This window comes from Aythya marila (assembly GCF_965140915.1).
Source record: "Aythya marila genome assembly, chromosome: 4".
NCBI classification, from domain to species: Eukaryota; Metazoa; Chordata; class Aves; order Anseriformes; family Anatidae; genus Aythya; species Aythya marila.
The window spans coordinates 73903532-73920366 of NC_139045.1; the positions used below are offsets into that span (position 1 = coordinate 73903532).

Here is a 16835-nt window from a genome sequence, read left to right on the forward strand (position 1 = left end):
GATGCTGTGTCCTCTTGTGAGCCCACAGCAAAGGATGCTCTTGACTGATGTCACTTAAATTTTTCTAAAGGGACTAATAAGTCATGCTGCTGCCCTGCTTGGATGCCAGGAGGGAAATTAAGTGATTCTCTGTTGGTTTTCTCTAGGGCATGATAAGCAAGACCCATGCCATGGTCACAAGGACTGAATGAGCCTTTGGAACAGCAGTGCTAGCCTGGGCACGTGGCTGTTGGCATCCTTCCTCACCCCCAGTTTAACCCATTGAGAACATTGTATGGCCTGCATAGCGAAGAGAGGGTCAGGGGCCAGGCTGATGCTGGTCCAGCTTCCCTCACAGTCTGGCTCAGCAATCTCATCTCTTCGGGTCAAAATTTGATAACAGTAACAGGGAAAACTGGATGTTAAGGTTTTCTGGGAAAGAGATGACAAATAACCTGGAAAACATCTTTGCACCTCTGAATAAATCTATCACATGTCTCTAATTTGACTACCACCTATTGTTCTGATTAGCCCAGCTGAAAAAAAGAATAAAATGGATTTAGAAAGGGTTCAGAAAAGGCTGACAAAGATGACCAAAGATATGGGGTAGTTTCTGTCTGAAGAACAATTAAATCAAAGCGCATTTTCCTGGAAAATAGAGATGACTGAGGAGTACCACGATAGAGGTCGATAAAATCAGGAGTGTCAGAGAGAAGACAAATAGTGGATGATTGTTCACTGTTTCTCATAATACAAGAACTAAATGGCATCAAATCCAGTTATAAAAATGAACAAAGCGAGGTAATTCTTCACATGGCACATACTTAAATCATAGAATTCATCACCACGAGATATTGCATCTGCCAAAAGTTTATAGGGGTTAGAACAGCAATTAGGTGCCTTCATGACAGAAAAGTCCATCAAGGGCTGTTGGAGACATTTATACAATCTCTGAGCTGAAAAGTCCCTGAGGCAGTGATTGCTGTCAGCTGGGAGAATATTTCAAGGGTAGGCTTGAAAGGTAGGCTATCACTGTAGGCTTTTCCTTCCCCTCTGTCCCTCCTGAAGTTCCTGCCATCAGAGAGCAGCTACTCAGGTAGAAGGACCCAGACTCTGAACTGGTGCAGGAATTTGTAAATATTCTTTAATTGGGTATTGGGTAGCCCATCCCATATTTAAACTGTTCATTTCTCCGCCAATAGGCTAAAATGGGCATATATACCAAAAACTCAAGGTTGGTCTTCAGTGTACATTAGGTCAACAAGGCCATACTATTTTGCCATCCCTGGGTTCAGTTTCCCACTGGGAAATTTCCATTACTGAATACCACTCAGAAATGAAAAAGCAGCCCCTGAACAGACAGACTGTGAAGGCCTCCCCACAGAAGGCAGGCTTGTAGCTTAGGCCAGGAGTTGTCCAGATATCTCCAAAGTAACTTCATCCATTTGGCACAATGGTTTCCATTTCTTTTTCATTTTTGGACATCTAATATCCCTCCATGGAGGTTCAGACCACATGTAGTGACACTAAAACCATGGACAAGGATATATTCTGTTCTTAGCTAGCTAACTTCAGCGAGAATCAGCTCATGGATTAACACATCTCCATTAAAATAAGGCCAGATGATTGTATGAGCCAGATGATTAAATTCCATTATGGAGAATACGGCAAAAAAAAAATGTTGTCTGAAGATGTGTTTCATACCATTTGAACCACCCAAGGCTATCCAAGACATCTGCACATGGCTAGGATACAGGACACAAAACCTGTTGTGAAAAACTGATGGAGGGACATAGCAAAAGTCGATGATCTCTAGTCTGGGTAAATGTTGGGCAAAGAGCAGGCAGAAAGTGAGGTTTTGATCCCTTTTCCCTGGGGAAAGAGGACAAAGATATTTATTGTGGTTCAGTGTATTATCAAAACTTGGACAATCTTCTGACTTGCAGGATGAACCAACCACACAGCCCAGTCCCTCGGGCATCCTGGGAGGCAGAATTATGAGGGGGTAGGAAGAAGTCAGAGATAGTAACCTATCTAAAAGTCCCATGAGGCAAGAAAAAGAGGGCTTAGAGCAAAATGTTCAGTTCCATTCAGTTCAATAAACCAAATTTAACTAAATTTAAAGGTTTCCTTTGTGCAATCCCAATGGATAATAGATGCCTTGGGGTTTGGTGGGTGGGGTCTAGGCATCAAAAATATTTTTTTGTACTTTTCCTGGAAACATTATATCCCTTTTATTATGCCCAGCTCTACCATTTAATTTTCATAATCCAGTCACAAGCAGGACATTTCACACAGTCTGAAAATTGCTGGATTTGTATCCCTTACCTTCAAAAAATCTGAAACAAGGTGTGGACTCTGGCCTTGATTGGTTCAGATGACCATTGTTAACATCTTACTAAGACCTTACAGAAAGTATCTGGATATTAAAAAAAAAAAAAAAAAATCCAGCTTTTGTGATTCAATATTTACACTTCCTCTACAGCTTTGATTGCATCAAAAATAAATAAATAAAAAATAAATAATTAATTAAAAGGCATTATAATCAATTCTGGAATTTTACTGAAATCTAACCATAATTAAGTAGCAGCACCACTGCTCAGAGATACAGCATCACCTGTTCAAACCCCATTGCTGTCTCCTAGCAGATCTGTGGTTGCCATGCAGTAAAGCCTAATAGCACATGGACCAGAAATTTGAGTTGTTTCGTGGCAGAAGGGTGTTTTTGGAAAGGGAAGGTTCCTAGTCCTGTCCAGGGCCAGAAGGCTTCAGGTGGCATGGTTATACAAAGAATACCATAACAAGAGTGTTTCTTCTTGTGAAATGGAACGCTTCCATCTCCAGAATTCCAAAGAAGTTGTTTCAAAAACCTAAAACTAATGAAAAAGTAATAATAATAAATAAAAATTAAAAATAAAAACTAAAAAAAAAATCCCCCAAAGCCCCCAAAAAAACAGCATTACACTGACTCAAGCATGCACAGGTAAACTACAGTAACATTGTTATCCAAAGAGCTCTTTGTCATTTATGAGTTGCCTTGGCACAGATCGGAATTTTAAACTATTTATTGGAAAAAGGGAATGCCCTTGGGTAACCCTGTGTTTTATCACAGCAAGGTAGTTTTATGAGTTTAAAAGGCTTGCTACCTTGGCAGCACTAATGTTAATCTGTGAGTAAATTGCCATTGTTTTATGCATGTTTATTACTACAGCTTTCAACAAATGATTCACAGCACAAATCCAATTTAACTTTGACTGCTGTTGCGCTTTCATTTCTAACCTGTTTTAGGCTTGCAAGTGTAAATGTTGTTTCTCAGAGCTTTAGGGCATGGGGGTTTTGACAACATATATTTATATGTATGTTTAAACAGATATTTCTGCATAGATATACATAGATACACATATGAATATGTATATATTTTATACTTCAAATACTTGTTCATGTTCTTGTGCCAAAAGCACTCCTCTGTCTATGACTAGCTTCAAGTCCAGGCTGTTACGAGACAAAAGGTTCTACCCAAAAGATGGTACTTAAAGAGCAGCTCTTGAACCACCATTTTGGTGATGCAAAAATCAGTCAAGAGTTTTTCAATAATCCATTACTAAAATTAGTTGCCCAGAAAAGATGCAGAGTTTGCATAACTGGATTCTAGACAAATATTTGTCTTAGGTAGTGTTTTAGGAGGATCCATCCTATCTAAATGTTTTAGGTGATGAGGTGATCTAAGCCTTCTGAGGTCCCTTGGAGGCATATCGTTCTATGCTGGATGCTGTCCCATATGTTCTCTTCCCTATATAAGGAATTAGAAAAACGTATTTTCTAGTTTTGTGAATTGGTTGTTCATTGCAGAATGCACTACAGGTATTAACCCCACCTCTAGTTTTTAAAATCTGGGTTCTATAAGTTGCATAGGGAAGTCACAGATGGCATTGAAAAGACTGTGTTTATGAAAACTAAATAAAATATAAAGTAGAAGAAATTTCAAGGATCATAGTGGACAGCATGAGTTCCAAATTCAAGATCCAAATAATCCTGGAAAAAAATTAAGGAATGGTTTCAAATAAATACAATTCCTTTCACCTGGTACAGTAAGTGTAAGGTTCAACACTTTGGTGGGAAGAGTAGAATTCCTTCTTTCAACTTTCCTCGTTTTGAAACTGCACTTACAAAACGCTGAAGACCCGAGGTCTTTCTTTGTAAAGACTTTTGCTGAGAGTTGCCAAATTCAGTGGACTTTGAGGCCTAAAACATTAATCCATAACAGAAAAATAAATAAATAAATAAATAAAATAAAAATGGGGAAGTGTGTCTGGCCCAAACAGTCCCCAGAAATCCCCTGCAAGTGTGCCAAAACTGAGCAAACGACTGCACTAATAAGTTGCCTGTAAAAGGAATAAACATTCTCCTGGTGATTAATTTACTAGAATTATTGTTTTCCCTTTCCTTTCCAGTCTCCACTTTCTCCTGCTAGCCTCTAAACAATCATCCTTCCTCTAGCACAACACTATTCCCGAGAAACATATGTGCTTTTAACTGAGCTCCTCTCTTTGCAGACCACATCTACAGCAGTGGTCTGGGATCTGGGAAAGCAAGACTCTTCCTTTCAAAAGGTAACAGACTAATAAAGCTGCTGGCAGGAACCTGGGGTTGGGCAAATTCAACTGAAAAACCAAGTGAACTCAGGGAGTAATTAACAACTGGAGCAAATTCTCTCAAAGATATGAGAGGTTTTTGAAATGCAAGGCGCTGGAGAGAGGAAAAAAAGAAAATCATTTTTAGAATGCATGCTTTAGCTAGGGAAGAAGTAATGGGCTTGACATAAAAATTTGCTTTCCTGCCCTTCCTATACAGGAGGTCAGGCTAAATTATCTTAATATGCTGTCTGGCTTTAAAAATAAACGTTTTTTGTTTTTTGTTTTTTTTTTCTGCCTGACTTGTATAGCCATGCTGAGTTTAAAATATTGCCAAAAGATTGCACCTATTTTGGTGAAAGGAGAAAAGAGATTGTGCTGAGCCTCCTGCTGCTTCCCTTCCCTTCCCTTCCCTTCCCTTCCCTTCCCTTCCCTTCCCTTCCCTTCCCTTCCCTTCCCTTCCCTTCCCTTCCCTTCCCTTCCCTTCCCTTCCCTTCCCTTCCGAGGCTGAGGCATTTGTTTATTTCTTACTTTATTTTTGGTGACCATTTTCTTTGCATTTCATTTTTCTATCAAGGGCCCCTGCAGCTATATTTAGCTGGTGGAAATTGGCCAGACGGTTAGACAAGTTCTTTTTTATGATGATGATTATTTTCATTTAGGTATTTATTTTGGAGGGATTTATTAGAAGAGAAAGGAAAGTGACCGACAACCTGAGAGGTGCATCTCTCTGTCCTCTCTTTACACCAAGCTGCCTGGGGCTTCCACCTTCTGAACTCTGACACAAGATGAATATTTGTTCCCTTTCTGCTCTGTGTGGTTGGGTGTACTTCACTTGTGGTTTATAGACCATCCAGTTCATCCTCACCATCTGTTTTCCAGCAGAGTCCTCTGCTATTTACCCTATCTGAATATGAACTTTTCCCAAACTCTCGTCATTAATTCTCTCCCCTTGAACTTTTCTGGGTCTTTTTTTTCAGAATCTGTGGCCAGAGTTAACATGACTATTTCAGCCGTAGTTCCACAAGGGATGTCATTAAGTGCATAACATCATTATGCACATGGCACGATGATACTTTTCCTTTATTCTCAGTTCTCTTCCTAATAATTCCTAATGCTGTATTGGCCCTTTTGACCTTTGCTGGGCACAGAGCTGAGCTATTCACAAAGTTTCAGCATCTTTCCTGAATGCTAACGACTACTTTTGGGTGCATGACCACCTATGCATAGTTTTTTCCTCATCTACATTATTTTGCATTCATTAGTACCAAATTCATCACCCAGCAATCCAATGTCATGAAATCTCTCCCACAAGTGTTGAAAATTAACTTTGACTACCCTGAATAATGAAGGATTGTCAGCAAACTGTTACCAACCTATTTATATCTTTCCCCAGATCTTTTCAGAATACAGTGACTAGTATGGGTCCCAGCACTACCTTAAGGAAATTTCTAATAAAATTCCTCCACTGTGAAAGATGCCTATTTAATCATAATTTTTTCTTCTTCCCTGTTTATTCCACGATTTATTAAAGCAGAAGACCTTTTATCTTACCCTATGACAGCCTAGGAAAGCTAGGTAGACTGCTGAATATTATGCCCAGGACCTTAAACACTACAAAACCTTCATGAAAGAAGACAATATTGACTTATGGGAAAGAAAAGGGAAGGAGTGGTGGATGATATCACTTCAGAGGAATTTGCAAAGGCCAGTAGTGTATGGACACTGTGTGCAGTGTGCATCTCATGCCAGCTTCACAAGATCAAACACTTTTTTCCATGGGAGCAATGGACAGCCTTAGAGCAAAGCCAATGTGACAGGCAACTGCGAAGTAAGAAGGTCATGTATTTATTTTAAACCAGAAAATGGTACTTATGCCAATGTATTCCTAAAAATACTGTTAGCAACACAGAAATAAAAGTCACGGGCAGTGAACAGATGAAACTCAGGCTTTGCGTAAATAAATTTATTCCCATTAATGGTTTAGGTAAACATAAAAACTAAAAAAAAAAAAAATTTAAAAATCCATAACTTCACTAGGTAATAAGTATCCAATGTATCTTAAAAATATTCCAGTCCCTAGGTCTCTTGAAAAGGTAATAACTAATGGAGGGATCAGGAACCAAAAGAACTGAGGAAGGATTTGGAAATGTCTTCAAATGAATTAGGAATCTCTCAGCTGAGTGCAGAACAAAGGAGGAAAAGGCTTCGCACACTGCAGCTCACTGTGAGGGAGGTTGAAAGAGGACCTGGATGAACCTCCTGCTTTGAGAGCCTTAGATCAAACAGAGCAGTGAGAATACCATCACTAGCTGTTTGAAGAGGGAAAAAAATGTATAAAAAATAATACATTAAAAAAAAAAAGATTTAGCCTTCACATTTGCATAGACCATAAATAATTAATCAAGGAAAAGAAAAGAAAAGTTCACTAAGTATTCTCTTTCCCCACACAGAGAGGAAATCTGTGGGGAGGTGTCTGGTATTGATCAAGATGCATCAGCAGAGCTGCAGGCGGTGCCCCTGGGACCCAGCATTTCGGGGAAAGGGTGGATTTGCTGGGACACCCAGCTGCTGTGCACAGAGACCTTCATGAGTGGGGCCCGAGGAGGTCACAGCAGTGGTCAGGAGCTTGGAGCGTGCACACAGGGAGAGGCTGTGGGAGCTGGGCACATCCAGCCTGGAGAAAAGAGGGTCTGAACAAGACCCCGAGCAACCTGAGCCAGCCTTGAGGCTGTCCCATGGTTAAACAGGGTCTGAAATAGAGACCCACAACCTCGTTTATACCTCAAGCCCACAATTCTTTGGAAAATGGAGTGCATGCATCTATCTCTTCCCTTTAGAAGAGCCTTTTTCTGAAGGCTGCCATCTGTGTTGAGCTGAACTCCTCTGAGGCTCCAGTGCAAAAAGCCATTTTTTGCACGAACGCCGAGTGCAGAGCTTTGCAGCAGTCATTTTGTTCCAGAGAGAAGCAACAGGAGGGCGTGCTTAGAGGCTCCAAAAAGCTTTGGAAGAATCAGCTCCTGTCAAGCTACAGAGTGGTCATATCACACTCCTCCGGCGGCCTCAGAGTTGGCCGGGCACATTTCTGGAAGATACTGCACCGAGAAACACTGGCTGCTGTCCAGAATATTAAAAACGTCCATAATAAAATGTAAATATGCTCTCCTTCCCTGCTGTTTTTGATTTGTGTCTATCAAGGGAAATCAGCGCCCCTGTTGTTTCAGTTCAGATGTACTCCTAAGGTCGGCACACCCCAAACCCTGACGGGGACACTAAATCATTAATGACCTAGGTTTTCATCACCCGACTTTGTGCCGACCGGTCATAGCTCTTCATTACATCTGTGCTGTCATCAGGAGGGCTGGTGACAACAAGGGCAGCGAGGTCACGCAATACATGTCCAAGGGAAGGGCCTTCCTGCCCTAACGCCCTGATATTTGCTAGCTGAGTCTCACAAAATTGGGAATTTCAGGGCAAAAGAGGGGAACCAGCAGCTCACAAAAGGAGCTGGCTGTTACCTATTTTGCCAGGGGACCCCACATGTTTGGGGTCAACTGCATCTCCCCCAGCATCCTTCCGAGCTCATCAGGGTCCAGGAGCCAGGACCCGCAGTCCTTCAGAGGCCACAAACAGAATTTGCCCAGATAATGGGGAAAGTTAAACCCAAAAATGCCAGCCTCGTTTGGCTTTCTCTAAACCCAAAACAAAAGGCGTGTAAATATCATCAGCTGGAAAAAAGATGGTGTGCTAACATTGCTGATGACTGAATGTTGTTTGTCATTAAAAGCAGAAAACAAATGGAGTGCAATCAAAAGAACCTAGACTTAGAGAGACTGAGTCACTTTTATGCTAATACATCTTCATCAGGCCTCCCCGGTGGATCTGTAAAATGGTCTATTTATTGTAACTGAAGTTTATGATAAAAGTGCTATCATATTCTCCAGCTCTCATAAAGGTACGTACGCAGCTATTTAGAAAAACTTATTTTTCTCTCTTTTTCAGTCCTCCATAAATTCTCCCTGCCTTTTTTCTTTGGAAAGTGCTGCTTTCAAGCAAGGTGAACACAAATCATCTGCTCAGCTGTACGAGGGCAGGGATCAACTCACCTGGGTACCACCTTCATCTTCCTTGTCCCTGCTCGAGCCCAGCCCTGAGAAACAATATCATTAGTGTTATTATCTCATTAACAATGGGCTGCACTTCTGCAATGCTTTGAGCTGGCTCCAGACCTGTGGGCCACTCCTGACTCACAAATATTGCTCCTTCCATCAGCTGTCTCATTTCTGCGGGCTCCAGCATCACAGCCACCTTGGCTATTCCCTCCTCACCTGGGATTTGGGATGCCAGAGTTTAGTTTCCCATTATTTGCCTCTCCCTGGAGTGACAATCTGACACAAGCGGTGCTCAGCTTCATTCCCCCTGTTCCTCTCCACCTCTTTATCCTCCTCCTTAATGACGCTGAGCTAAGAAGAAGAAAATCGTTGCAATTACTGAAAGGCTGTTGCTCTGATCTCAAATAGTTGTACTTCAATAAAGGCCCCAAATGTGGCTTTTAACCACAAAATGCCCTGATCTAGGGTGGTAAAATCAATTCTAAAGGAAATAAATATAAATCTTTGAGTTACCCTGATCTGCTGGGAGGGTTGCCAACAAGCAGTCCCCTATTAAAGCCCGCTGATCCTGCAGCTGATCCCTCCTTACGCAGTGCACCTCACGGTCCTTCTGAACAAGGAGTGCTACAAATCACATCAGCATCTCTCTTTCTCTACCCCCTTTAAAAATCTTGATTGTGGTCAGAATAACATAAAATAAATAAATAAATAAATAAAAATCGAAAACCTCCTCCCTCCCAAACCCCCTTCACCTGCACACAGTTTAACCCTCACCTCCACCACAAGGACACCTGCTCCAGCTACCATATGCCCAACAAACCCACGCTAATGACCTGCAAAGCATCATTACCTACAAGAATAACACTCAGAGCCCTCTTTTCACTGTATCCCATACAACCCATGTTGTCCTACGGGGCAGATGTGGCACTGAAGGCCCTGCTGGATACCTGACGTGGCACGGGCAACACAAAAACCCACCAGATTGAGCCAAACTCACCCAGTGGGTTGAGTTCCCTCCCAATTACATTACAGAACACACTTGATTACATCATAATTAACATTTTGGTCACACACGAGGCCAAATTCATGGGTGAGGAAAGGTAAATAATCATAAATGGACAAAACTGAGACAGGAGCAGACCTACCAGTAAGTGCCTGCGTAAAAAAAGAGCCTGCAAAGTGTCTGTTTGCCCCTCTCCAAATGGCTCAAAATGTGCAGGGAAGCTGTCAAATTTGTCATATGGTTGCTGCTACCGGGGCTTTGACTTTCTGGAAAAGGGCCAGCGTTTATGACGAAGCATCTAAAAAAAGCTCATTTGGTCAAAGCAAACCCAGAGAGCCGGGGAGGTGCCGCCACCGACGTGTACCCGGTGTTTTGGGGTGGCAGGCACAGAATTTGTATTTTCAACCTGCAGAAAAACAAGTCCCAACACATTTGTGGTCTTCTGCCTCACGTGGCATGAAACAGCCTGTATTATTTCACATGTTTTTGCAAAATTGCCCCTAATTTGTGCTGTAAATGATACAAATGTTGTTCATTCTCTCCCTGTGACTCAAGTTTCTCTAGGTCCTGGATCCCAGTCACGACCGCCTGCATGACTTTGGCATTAATTTTTTGAAGACTACACATTGATTTTTATATGAAGGCGCTATCAGTATTAGTCAGCATCCCACTATTTATAAATCTCGGTGTTTTGTTTGCTTTCCTGACTGCAATTATAGAGTGAAAAGAGGTTTGTATTGAACCGTCTGTCCTGGTACAGAGGTGTCACTCTCAGGCGGGCACAGATTATCTGAGAATCCTGTCCAGAGCAGGATTTGCTCAATTTTTTCTCTTCTCTTCTGCATTATTGTCGTGGTTTAACCCGACCGGCAGCTAAACACCACGCAGCCGTTCGCTCACCCTCCCCCCTCCCTCTCTGGGACGGGGGAGAGAAATGGAAAGTGAAGCCCGTGAGTTGAGATAAAGACAGTTTAATAAGACAGGAAAAAAAAATAACAAAATAATAATAACAATAATAATAATGATGATACAATGGTGATAATACGAAAGTAATAATAGTATGTACAAACAAGTGATGCACAATGCAATTGCTCACCACCCGCTGACCGATGCCCAGCCTAACCCCGAGCAGTCCCGCCCCCTCCCCCCGGCTAGCCACCCCTATATATTGTTTAGCATGACGTCAGATGGTATGGAATACCCCTTTGGCTAGTTTGGGTCACCTGTCCTGGGTCTGTCCCCTCCCAGCTCTTACTGCACCCCCCAGCCTGCCCGTTGGCAGGACAGAGCAAAGGCTGAGATGTCCTTGGCTTAGTATAAGCACTGCTCTGCAACAATTAAAGCATCGGGGTGTTATCAGCACTCTTCTCATTCTAAGCCAAAACACAGCATTCCACCAGCTACTAGGAAAAAAATTAATTCTGTGCTAACTGAAACCAGGACAATTATCTTGCATTTTATCAGTGCTTGATTTCCTCTGCTATGTTGTTGCTAATTCCCTTGGCTTGTTTCAGCATCTCTGAAGCTCTTCCTTGCTTTTGATTGCCTAAATTAGTTCTGTGCCATCAGCGGATTCATCTGCCTCTATTTCCAAGCCATGTAGCAGCCCATTAACCAGCACAACACGGCTGGGACTAAGCACCAGACTGTGACCTCTGGCTATAACTGACCATGTAATCCCCCTTTGCTTTCTCCTAGGACAGCTGTAGGACCACAACAAGAGTTCCCCACTCATCCTGTGGCCCCATAGCTCCTTCAGGAGGGTTTTTCTTCTCCATGAGCTGTTGGGTCCGTGCTCTCCCGTTGTAAGCTATCTCCTTGACATGTCATTATCCTGCTTATAAACATTTCAAACTAATTATTAATCATTATAAACATTATTTATTATAATCATTATAAACATTATAAATCATTATAAACATTTCAAACTAATTTCCCCAGGACAATTGTAAAGAAGGGTGACCTGTAATTCCCCCAGTCACACCTTAAGGCTTTTTGGATATAAATGAAGCCTTCCCTATATCCCAATCCTTCTGTCTTTTCCTTAGTGGGTCTGTCACCTCCTATCTAAATTGCTTCCAAATGGCCAGATGCTCTGCACTCCCAGGGAAGGCCTCCTGAAACAAGGCAAGGGACATTCAAGGTTCATGGCAAGGTTTTTTTCCAGCAATCTACAGGCAAGTCTATAGGGACAGGGGGCTGTCATGCCTGCCCCATCTACATTTTACCCCAAAATCAAAATTGCAAGGTCTACGAGGGAGGGAGACCCTAGTGGGAGGCAGCTTGTGTCTGAAAACCATGTTGAAATATTAGCATGGGGCAGCACTTCGGCTGATATTGCCTCCGGGGGAGGTTAGAAAAGGACTGCAGGCACCATTTTGAGAGTTGTTTTCCTTCTCATCCCACTCACACACCAACACATAAACATTTTTAAGGCATCCATGCTCTCCAATTCCTTTTCTCAGTTGCCTCAGAGGGACCCCCAGCATGGGAGGAACCTCTCAGTTTATATATGTGTTTGATGTGCTTATATTCATATTTTATATGTTCCACCTTCCATACCGAAACAGGATCAAGAGCTTTATTGTGAGCTTCTGTAATGAAACCATTCCTGTATCTGGGGCTCAGCTTTAAATACTCCCTATAAATAATTCATCTTCTACGTCCTTGTGTCAATAGGGTCTTTGCCCAGCAAATATGAAGGGCTAGGTAAAGCAGTAGGAACAATTTATATGAAGCTGTATGGAACGTATGTAAAAAATCAGAATCTTCTGGACTGAGATGGAAATAGTGCCTTATTACAGGAGGCAGATAATCACTAAATTAGCTCCTACGTGTCTACATGATGCAGAGCAATTGGCAACCAGCTACCTCCAATAACTTGACGTCATCATGAGTCTTCTTTTCTCATTAATGGGCTTTGGATGAAGTCCCAGACTCTTTGCTTTGTGTCCCAGTGCAAAACATCAACATTTTCCTGCTCGTTTGTTTGTTTGTTTGTTTGTTTTTCTTAAAGCTATTAAAACCTCAGTGTTTTACCCATTTCCAGGCACGTTGTGGTGTCAGTGAATGCATCCCTACGAGTGTGTCCACAACACTCAAACAGTCCCTCTGGGCAACACCCGGGGAAAGCCGATGGAGTTCGGTGTAATTTGATGGTTCCACGCTGATTTACACAAATCTGACAAACTGCGTAGCTGGCAGTGAGTTTATCTTTAATTCTTCTTTTCTTGGTTTTGCTTCCAAAGAGATTTTAAACAACAGCAACCTATGAACTGTGATCATGCAAATCTTTCCCCAGCACACCAAGGAGAAGCCAAAGCCAAGACGGATGTCTGAAACCATTTGCGAGGGCAGAAAAAGCAATGTGTCACCGCTTGCTTTGACCCAAGCAAAGCCATGTCCAAGCCTCTCAGCCAGCCAGGCTCGTCTGGACACTGAAGAAATTGAGGGCGTTCATATCTCATCCAGCTGACACGAATTCTCCAGCCCAGGAGACAAAACATCCCATTTGCACGTACTTTTGAGGGCACTACAGGAGCAAAGCTGTAGCTTGTGCCATAGCCATGAAACACGGTGCCACTGCGCTACCATTTAACCTTCCTTCTGCCTCCCACCTTCTCTACCCAGATTTAACAACCGGGGTTAACCTAAAATTACTGGCAGTGCTCTCGTAGACATTCAAAATCTGGCTGCTCATGACGTTGAAAAACCTGGAGAGCTTCAGCAGCCACCTGGACGTGGGGCTGGGCACCCTGCTCGGGGTGCTACCAGTCCCGACCAACTCTGCTCAATGGTACCAGTTTGCCGGTCAACTTCCCAAATCCCATAATATTTCACTACTGTTTCTAAGCAGTCCCTGCCCTGCTCCTGTCCCTAATTTCATGTCCTACCATTCCTCACCTGCCTACAGATGTGCTCCTGGCCCATCATGGGGCCACTTTGACTCTGGGCAGAGCTGGGGAGGGAGAAGGCTCCAGGGGAAGGAGCTGCTGGGAACCTCTTAAAACCCGTCCACCCTCCACCAAAAATAAATAAATAAATAAATAAATAAATAAATAAATTTAATTTCAGCAGATCTTGTCGCTGAGGTTTTTCACCTAATACTGGGCTCTTGTTCTCACCTCTGTCTCTTCTCCTCCTGCAGCCCCACTTGGACTTTCCCTCTCTCCAGATAGGCCAAAGCAACCCACCTCCAACTGAGGGGTTGGGGGCAAGATCGCAGTGGTGGTGGGCATGGGGAGGGGGCAGAAGGGAGCAGGGAAAGCAGGGTTTTGTGCCCTGGTGTTGTGCAGCCACCTGCTGTGCCACAAGGTGCTGGTCCCAAAGGGAACTGTATCAAGTCCTGAAAAATAGTGGAGAAATTTCAGCCAAGGAGAAAAGAGAGCCCTGCCAAACCCATGTTTACCTTGCTTACTTTGTATTTGGGCCTGATTAAATACTATTTTATTTTTATTTTTAACCAAAATAACAAAGTAGCTTTAGGTATCTCCCCCCACCCCACTTTTTGACAAAATACTTCCTCCGCACACCGATCTTCCCGAGCAAAAAAGCTCCATACGTCCAACACTGGGTCAGGAACATGCTGCAGAAGAAAACTCTTCAGAGCAGAAGACACAGCCAGCTACCTTCAGGTGAAGAGAAAAGGCTGAGCATTTCTCACGGAAGTGCAGTGACCCATCAAGCATTTCCAGGGGCACAAAAATTTGCATTAATTCCTGGTGTCATTTACATCCCACAGCCAGCATGCTCAGCCTTATCTTCAGAGCATCTCTCTCTTGGAGATCCCTCTCCCAGCATCACGTCCTTGCCCCAGCTCTACCTTATTACTCTCTCTTTCTCCTTACCCAGAGAAAAACTCTTCTTGGTGCCCCCAGGACTGGCTGCATCCACCCTGACCTACGTCTTCCAGCACCCTGTCCCATCCCAAGGAGGGACGGAGATGGGTCACTTTGGGTCCCGAAGAACACATCCCAGCTGTCCTCAGAGCAGGGGTAAGCAGCAAGGAGCCTGGCTTGGCTCTGTAAGGCTCCTTCCCTCACTCTCCTGCATTTCCCAGTGGAAATCTTTGTCCTGGAGCAGCAGGCGTGGCTGCGGTGACGCCAGCGCATAGCAAGGACATGACACTGCGAAGGGCCGAGGGGACGGGAAGGAGGGTGGAGAGTGCACGGCCGGAGAGCTTCGGGAAGGGATCTGGGTGGGAAAGGAGCTCAGAGCCAGGCTGATTAGCTCGGGGTTGTGTGGCTGCTCTGCGGAGCCAACTGCATCGGCAGCGTCTGCCTAGGAGATCCCTAGGAGGAAGAGTCCCGTAATTCTCTCCCTAAATGTATATATAAAGAGCGTGCTCACCAGAAGTGTGTGTGCATATATATTTGTGTGTATATACACCAAGAGTTTTCAATTCAAGCAAACAAAACTCAGCTGCAGTGAGTTTATCCCGCTCCAAATAATTTAAGGGCTGTTTTATCCAAACCCACCCCGTGCACCCATCGTTACCCATCCCGGCTCTCTCCCTACCCCACTGCTTCCCATTTCTGCACAGATTAGCCAAGAGCTGTGACGGTGGGCATGCCTCGGCACTTCTTTCCATGAAGTTTGGGAAGGATACACATTATTTCAAACCCAGCTTTTCCATCTGCAAATGTGAGGTGCAGGGCAGAAGATGGATTTAGGAGGGGACCATACACAATATGCCAACCGTGTTGTCTGGAGGGGTGATCCAGGCAGCCTAAAATTAATCCTCGACTGAAAAGGCATTAAAGGAAAAAGCTCCATCCTGATTGTGCTGAAAGCCTGGCCCATTTAGAGCCGATTGTGTCAGCAGGCAGCTTGATATTCCCATTCTTTGGGGATGGCAAAGTTGTGCTCTTTAAAAGTCAGAGCAGGAAGGTTTCCTTGGGCTTGGCATCATGAAACAGCCAAGAAAAATCACCCAGCAGTGCCATCAGAAGCTGGTGTTTTAACTGAACATTAATTGAAAGGGTGGCAGGAATTAGAGGGCTGGACCAAACCTCAGTTTGTTGCCAGGGGGCATTTTTAGGATCCAGAGGGGATGCTGTGCTTGGGGTGCAGGTGACAGTGCACCCCCTGTGCCACTTGCATATGGGTGATGATGTCCAGAGCTGTGCTGCAAGATACGAGGAAATATTTTAGTGAAATGAGACCAAAAGGGCTTGCTGGTAAGAAGGAAACCGGTGTGCTTTATCCTGGGAAACCCAGGAAACTGCAGGGTGGAATAAGCAATGATTTCTGGGCATATTTATGAGCACGAGCAAATCCAGGTATTATCCAGAGGGGCTGAACATCCCCAGGTCAGGGAGAATGCAGTGGTTTGGACTTTGAAGCTCGCTTGCTTGTACACAAGCACATCCACACAAGAACCGTGAAGGAGCGATTTTTGCACCAATTCCCCCAAACTGAAGTTTTCCTGGAGATTTATGGCCCTCAGCTGGTGGCTTTTAGCAGAGCACCACCGATGCCTGGCACGTCCCCGTTGCGTGCCCACTCCCCTGTCCCTATCGTCACCCCCTGCACCCCCGGTGCCACCCACGAGGGCCACAAACCCTTCCCCACCCTCGCCCTCCTGGCAGCGCACCAGCTCGGCTCCCCGGCCGCCCAGCCAAGCGATGCGCAGCCGGCTCTGCTAATTTATTTATTCCGCGATCTCTGCCCCTGTAAATCAATTCCTCCAGCCCCTGAATCGCTCCCTGCGCTGCTGCTTTTCCATTAGGCCCGGCTCGTTTGCCAAATGCTTCGCAAATTGCCCCTTGGAAGCCGCCCTGGCTGGGGCCACGCTGCCTGCGAGAAAACCAGTGCAAAATCGTTTGTTTTATTGCTGCTTTCACTCTCACATCACTTTTTTTGACTACTTCTACAAGGGGCCACCCGAAGTCCCTGTGGGTCTGCGTGCCAGCTGCCACGGCCATGCCGTGATGCTGAGGGTTTGTGCCGGGCAGGTACGGGCTGCTCTTCCCCAAAACACCACGAAACCAGAACCTGGTTTCCAGGGGACCCGCAGCACGGCCCGAAATCTCACACAGATGGGATTTGAGAGCCTAAAAATGAGCCAGCTTATTCCACCCACCTCCACAGCTCCTGCCTGGTACAGGG

At 44.3% G+C, this 16835-nt stretch overlaps 1 protein-coding gene across 1 annotated transcript in view; it reads right to left on the reverse strand.

Moving 5' to 3' along the window:
• Positions 1–13957: 13957 nt before the first annotated feature.
• SMOX (spermine oxidase) overlaps positions 13958–16835 on the reverse strand; it is a 55605-nt gene continuing 52727 nt past the window's right edge. Inside the window, exon 8 of the mRNA XM_082758718.1 lies at positions 13958–14070. The gene's annotated coding sequence lies outside the window, so the exon portion shown is untranslated. The remainder of the gene's footprint in view (positions 14071–16835) is intronic.